The 7479-nt window shown below is 42.4% G+C and overlaps 1 long non-coding RNA gene across 1 annotated transcript; it reads left to right on the forward strand.

Annotated features, from left to right (window-relative positions):
- The first annotated feature begins 2715 nt into the window (after window positions 1-2715).
- LOC140700451 (uncharacterized) lies at window positions 2716-3200 on the forward strand. Its single transcript, XR_012078844.1, has 2 exons — window positions 2716-2863; window positions 3067-3200. It is a non-coding gene; the product is annotated as an uncharacterized lncRNA (long non-coding RNA).
- The last annotated feature ends 4279 nt before the right edge of the window (window positions 3201-7479 follow it).

Genomic DNA, 7479 nt, shown 5'->3' on the forward strand with positions numbered 1-7479 from the left:
AGCATTTCAGTAAACAGTGACCAGTGCCCTGCTGGACAGCTTCCTAGAGGAAAGGAAGACTTGAGTGTAGGAGAATGAGGAGGCGATGGCTAGGCAAAATGTGGAAGTGGGGATAGAGGAAGAGGGAGGATTCAAGGGCAGAGAGCGTCTCAGAGAAGGGGACTGAAGGGTGGGGTAGGGGGAATTGGATGAAGGCAGGCGAAAGGTCCAAAATGCAGTTACAAGATAAGTAAGTACTAGGGATGTAACATACAACATGATAAATACAATTAACACTACTCTGTGTTACATGTGAAAGTTGTTAAGAGAGTAAATCCTCTGAGTTCTCATCACAAGGAAAAAATTTTTTCTTTTTTCTTCAATTTTGTATCTATATGAGATGATGGATGATCACTAAACATACTGTGATAATTTCATGATGTATCAAAGTCAAATCATTATGCTGTCCACCTTAAGCTTACGTAGTGCATATGTCAATTATATCTCAATAAAACTGGAAGAAAAAAAGGAGGAACTGAAGGCACAAAATAGCACTGGGATCTTTGTGCTGTTGGCACCTTAATCTCCTAAAACAGTGCCTGGTGTGTGGCAGCTGCTTGATAAATACTTGTAGATCGAATAGGACACTGAGGCAAGTTGGGCATTATCACTTTCAGAGGAGAATGAGACCCAGAGAAGGTGAGTAATTTTCCCAAGGTTCACAGCACGAGGAAGTACTGTATCCAGACTTGAATTCAGCACTTTCAATGGTGAACTGAGTATGGAATAGTAACATGTGTTTGGGGTTGGGTGAACATAATATGATACAGTAGCTTTTGACTTGGTGTGAGATGAAAGGCAGGAGTCTTCACTACTCAGCTGCTAGTCTTCTTTAAAAAATTTTTTTAATTTTGTTTTTTCCCCTTAACTGAGGTACTGCGGGTTGAACGCCAAGTACACAGTCTACCACTGAGATACACCCCCCACCTTTCAGCTGCTTGTCTTGATGAGAAGACTATTTTAGTTGAATATATAAACTATAGGGGAGCAGAATTTGTCACCCCAAAATATGTCTTTTGGGCATAAGGATTATCTCAAATTGGTTATTTTTAAGAAACGGCAGACAGGGAGAAGCTCCGAAAATCAAAGAGAAGTCACCCTTCATAAGGTTTGTACACCATAAGACATAAGCCATAAGACACCATTTGTAAGGGTGTCTCCCTCCTGTACCAGAAAGACAGGGATGACTGAGTCTCTAGAAACTCTTATCAGTGGAGAAGGCAAGGACTTAAACCTGCCTCACAATCTTACCCTTGTTCACTGTGCTTTTTCCTGGTCACCTCCCATAACTGACTCCCACTCCAAACATCTTCTTTTGTCTTTAGCTGAAGATGGTATTTAAGGTGCAGGCTTCCACCTTTTCAGAGAGTTACTCAGTTTCCTGGGTCTCTCCCATGTAGACAGGAGGTATACATGTTTTTGAACTTCATTTTTCTCCAGTTAAGCTGTCTTCTGTAAATTTAATTTTTAGACCAGCCAAAGAATCTATAAGGGAAGAAGGAAAATTTTTCCTCCCCTACAAAACAGGGTCTAGAACAGCAGATGACTAAAGGCAGGAGGCAGTGGTCAGAGGCAAAGAGGGGTCAGCTTAACTCTAGGTAATAACTATGTAAATAATGCCTCCCACTTGCTTGGCACTAAGTACAAAGGCAAGCAGAGTCTTAGCGTGGCCAGACCCGACTTCAAACCCTCTACTTACAAACTGTAGCCTTGAGCAAGTTACTTACTTCTCTTTGACCCTCAGCGTTCTCATCTATAAAATAGGGATAAATAGTACCCACTTTCCCGGGCTGTTAGGAGATCAAATGAGATGATACCTTTGGAAAGAAGAGAGCAGAAACGGAAATGCTGACCACTGACCTCCCAAAAGACCAGAAAAACCCAGAGGTCAGGCAAAACTAAGTTCATTGGACTTACTGCAGGAATAGAGAGAGCCCACGTGAAAAATCACATTTGTGTTGACCAGAAAATTCCAAACTGGTTGATTAAGATTACATGTCTGAATCATGATTACATGATTAAGATTTCAGTGAACACTGAAACTCCAGTTAGCTTAGGTATTAAACACAGGTTTGGTATCACGGGCTTTAGCACAAGTGACGCCATTTTGGGCCCATGGTTTTTCTCTTTAACATATTCCAGGAATATTTATTTTTTTCTTTTTCCCAGTATTAACACAAGGACAGGGAAATATGTTGGCTCAGTTCTTAGTATGTCACCAAGCATGTTGGAGGAAATGCCTCATTTAATTCCACAAGGGTCTCAGGGGGAACTGAGGAAAGGTCTTATCTTATCCATCCTTCACTGTAGTCCTAGGAAGTAGGTTTTATCCACTCCTACTTGAAAAATGAGGAAACTGAAGTCAGGTAGGCATTATTATTACATCCAGGGAGGGGAAAAAGACACTCAGAGAGGTTAAAGAATTTTTCCGAATTTCACAGAGCTAGTAAGCAGTGTATCCAGGATGTGAATCTGGCACTTTTGACCGTCAGTTGAATATGGATATATCATACTATTTCCTTAAACCAAACAATAAAAAGTGAAGCTACCTAAGCATTATTTGTAATAGCCCAAGCCCGAAAAAAGATCTGTCCACACAGAATGGATAAATAAAATGCTGTGACGTCACACAATGGAATCCTCTACCACAAAGAGAACGAAGGAAACACTGCCACATGCCCCACTTGGCTGCACCTCACAGGCACACATCCAGGAAAAAAAGCCAGACACAAGAAACTACCTCCTGTGTGGGTCAATTCACAGAAGGTTTATGAAGCCAGGGGTTACAGGAAAGGACAGCAATTCCTTTGGAAAGGAGGCAGGAGTAAGTGGTTGGGCAGGCCTGCGGGAGTGGTTCTGGGAAGGCCGGCAAAGCCCTATTTCTCTACCTGGAGGCTGGTTACACAGGTGTGCTCATCTATGGGACCTCACTGAGCTGCACACTGATGCACTGTCCATTTCCCTACATGTTATATTTTTACTTAAAACTTTTCCTTTAATCGGGGATATCTATACTTTGTTTTAAAGGTTAATTTCAGGAGTGCTATTCCAGAAGATGTCTATGATCTTACAAGTTGAAATTAAATGAGCAAAGGTCCCAAAAGCACTCAACACAGTGTCTGGAATGGAGAATTACGCTCAATAAATTCTAGCAAGTGTTATTATTACTGTTATTATGTCTTTGACTTTCCAAACGGCAGTGGAGAATTTTTGAAAAGCACACCCAGACTAATTCCCAGCTCAAGAGCCAGGAGTTCGCTTCAAGGGAGCCAGGGGCGGTACCAAACAAGGTGCAATCCCCCGCCATCCAGGCCGTTTATGAGTGTGGCCGTGGGCCATGGAGGGCTGGTAGGCGGCGGTGGGAGCCTGGGGAGGACCCAGCCGCCTGCCAAGCTCCAGCACAGCCCAGATCCCCTCCCAGGTCCATATGGTTTTCTTTGCCCTTTTTCCATTACCTGCACAGGACACCTTTTTATAACATGAGCTTCTGGACTCAGCAGGAGCACAGGCACATGTGTTTGTAGGAAAAGCAGAGCAGCTGCTAGGCGCTGGCGGCCACCAGGGACAGCAACCACTGCCACCAAGTTAATTGTGTCCCACCCCAAAGGCCTTCTCTTCCTCCCGGGACACCTGCACCCCTTCCCCTGCTTGCGCGCCGCCCAACCCTGGGTCCTACTTGGAGTCTGATGCGCATGCTCCCAGTGGTGGGTTCACACAGTTGTATCACATGTACACGCTCACTCACACGTGCTCATGTGCTGGCGGTCACACACTTATACACACACATTCTTGTGTGTGTTCACACCGTCACTTATCAAGAACAACTCATGACAAAGAAATGCCCCTTGTCCACCAGGAGAACCTTGTAAACCCAGGGTGGAGTTTCTCAAAACATGGTCCCATGACAGCCTATTCACAATCATCTGCTGTGTAATTATTTGCATCTTGAAGCCGCATATGCCGCATCTGGCCCAGGAATCTGCATTTTAACAAGTCACACAGACACACAGTTTTTTTTTCTCAAAACAAACCTGAGAGTCAGGGATCTTTCTAGAGAAAAGGCATAGAGAGGGATGTTGGGGCACAAGTGCAAATGCTTCCAAGGCAGGGGTGCAGAGAGGAACGTGAGCCCGCATCTCTGACCCACAGACCCCCTGCTCTGGGCACAGTGGTGACAGGGCTGGCTGGACTCGGAAGAGGCTGGGGACAGGCTGCAGGACTATAGAAAGGCAGAGGTGGAGTTCTGCTCTCTTCAGTCATGGGAGCAACTTACCAAAGGCTGGAAGAGTGGCAATGTCATACTCTACAATGAGGTTATTTTCTCAACCCTGGAAGCTTCCGAGGGGACTTTTATATTAGACTGCTTGATGACTTATTGCTGGGTAAGATACTATCCCAATATTTAATGGCTAAAACAACAGCCATTTTATTATCTTGCAGAATTCTGCGGGTTGACCAGCTGGTTCATTTTGTAACGGCAAAAGTAGCCCCAAACTAGTTCTATCCTGTTTCTAACAAGATACTGAGTTGATCTTCAGAGACAATGGAACAAACCCGTGAGTCATGCAGCCAAAGCATGGGCAGAGGGGAAGATTTTGACCTCAAATCACACCCAGAACCTAAGTTTCTCCCCAAATGGAACCAAAGGACAGGAACAAGACTGCAACCTGAAGGCCAGAAATCTTTCAGAAGTGAAGAGTCGTTGTCCAGGAAGATCTGCTGCTGAAGCCCCTCTACCACACCTTACCTTAAATGGCCAAGTTCCAAACCCCTCCAGTCAGTGCTTCTGCCCCCCAGCACCCTCGCCCAACTCATAAAAGTCTGACCAAACCTCCAATCAGGGAAATAGATTTGTGCCTTGCCTCCTGTCTTCTTGCTGGTCAACCTCACATAAAGCTCTTTTCTCAGAAAGTGGTGCCATAGTATTGGCTTCTATGTATGTCAGTCATTGAGCCCTCTGCTCAGTAGCATTTTCTGCTGGTCTCACTTGAGCTCTCTCATGTGGCTTCAGTAAGATGGTGGTTGGGACTGGAACATTCAAAATAGCTTCAATCACATGTCTGGCATCACAGCAGGGATGGCTGAACACTGGGCCTCTCTTTCTCCTGTGGTCACATAGCCTGCTTGGGCTTCGTTACATGGCAGCTGGATCACAACAGTGAGTATTCCAAGAGAAAAGTCCTTTTTCCTCACCCTAGGTTTTCACACCATCTTTAAACGATCTTGAATGAATTTGTCTTCCTTTAATAAGTTAACTACTGTTGTGGCTTCAGTCAGAATTTTTTCAATTAATCACCAAGAGTTTTTTATATTTTCAGATATTCTGACAACATCCAGACTGTCAGTTTTATAAGAGAGGCAAAACTTTTCCTAGAGTCAACCATGGATGGAGCACCATCCATACAGGTGCCAAATAAGACAGGCCATTTGTTTCCCAAAGTGAAAAAAACATTAAATATATTAAATTTCTAAACAAAAATATTAGAAAAAAACCTTAGTGACCTTGGGTTCAGCCAAGATTTCTTAAATAGGACACAAAAAACATGAACTATGAAAGAAAAAAAAATCAATGAGCTGGACTTCATCAAAATTAAAAATATGTTCTTCAAAAAACAGCTCTGAAAATTCAAATGCAAGCCCAGCTAGACAGAAAAATATTTGCAAAACATATAGCTGACACAGGACTTGTATCTAGAATATAAAGGGTACTAACAACTCAATAAGAAGATAAACAACCTAATAAGAAATGGGCAAAACATTTGAACACTTCACCAAAGAAGCAATACAGGTGACAAGAAGGCACATGAAAAGATGCTCAACATATTGGTAATTCAAGAAATAAAAACTGAAACCACAATGAGAACACTGCCCACCATAGAATGACTAAAATTGAAAAGACAGGCCACATCAAATACTGGTGAAGATGTAGACCAACTGTAACCCTCACAGTCTGCAGGTGATACATTTGCTATGGTACAACCACTTTGTAAAACCACTTGGTAGTTTCTTATAAAGTTAAACGTATACCTACCATATGACCCAGCCATTCCCCTTCTAGGTGTTTACTCAAAACAAATGAAAGTGTATGTCCACATAAATACCTGTACATGAATGTTCTTAGAGGCTTGGCCAAAAGAAGCAAATCAAATGACTATCAACAGGTGAATGGATAAACTGTGGTATATACATACAATGAAATGCAACTCAACAATAAAAAGGAATGAACAGATATACACAACAGGATGATTCTGTTGTGTCTCAAAAAAATTATGTTGCATGAAAGAAGCCAGACACCAAAGAATACATACTTTATGATTGCAATTTATTAAATTCTGGAAAATGCAAACTAAGCTATAGTAGCAGTAATATCAATGGTTTCACCTGAGCCAGCAGCAGAGAGAAATGGATTACACAGAGGTATGAGGAAGCTTTGGGGTTGATGAGTTTATTCATTATTTTGATTATAGGATTATGGTTTCACTGGTGTACAAGTATGTCAGAACTCATCAAATTATGCCATTTATTGTATGGCGATTATACCTCAATAAAGCTGTAATGAAAAATAAAATAAAATAATGCAAAAAAAGACAATATAAGCTACATGTTGGCCTTTGCTTGTTTGGGACAACTCTTTGCAGCAGAAAAATTTCACCATTTGTAAGTTTTACAAATGCTACACCATGACATATATTGGTGAAATCTGTTGACATATCAACCTGGATAGAGAAGCTACTGTTTTTCAGTTTATTACATAAACCCCTTCAGCATTATGTGACATGTCGTCAATACGCTGACTTGTAATACTCTTTGAGAGTGGAAACTTTCCAATTCCTCATGCTACAGCTTGTTCTGATATCTTACTCACTAACATTTAACTGGTATTATTAGGTTTGCATGAACTGTGTGACCTTTCCTTTTCTGGGCTCTAAGTTCTGCTGCTAGATAACCTGCTTTCTGCACCTGAGTGTGACTTCTTCTCCAAATTTTTACACTGTTTGTTCGAGATTCCGGTAGCCATTTCAGACGACCGGCTCTTTCCTTATCCAATGACCATGGCCTGTGGTTCAGCATCTTTCCTGTGGACCAGGCCACGGCTGCACTTTTGAGTTGTTTGTCACACCTGCGCACAGTGGGACAGGACCTAGTGGATCACCAGCTTGTGAAAGCCAATCACCATGATTGGCTTTCATTGTAAAGAACAGTTGGCTTGTGTCCCTTAATTGAGTAGTGCAGGGAGATGTCTCAGAAAACCGTAATTTCTCATGACTTACTTTCGGTGTCAGGTCTCACATGTTCTCCTCGTCGCTAACTGCATCAGGACTGCCCACAGACCGAGCCTTAGAACTCTCCTCTTCCACTTCACACCTCATCTTCAAAACTCACCACATTACCCTCAGGAGAGTTTGTAAAAGACAAACATGCAGAATGTATGAAATCGAA

Source organism: Vicugna pacos, chromosome 12 (genome assembly GCF_048564905.1).
Source record: "Vicugna pacos chromosome 12, VicPac4, whole genome shotgun sequence".
Classification (NCBI taxonomy): Eukaryota; Metazoa; Chordata; class Mammalia; order Artiodactyla; family Camelidae; genus Vicugna; species Vicugna pacos.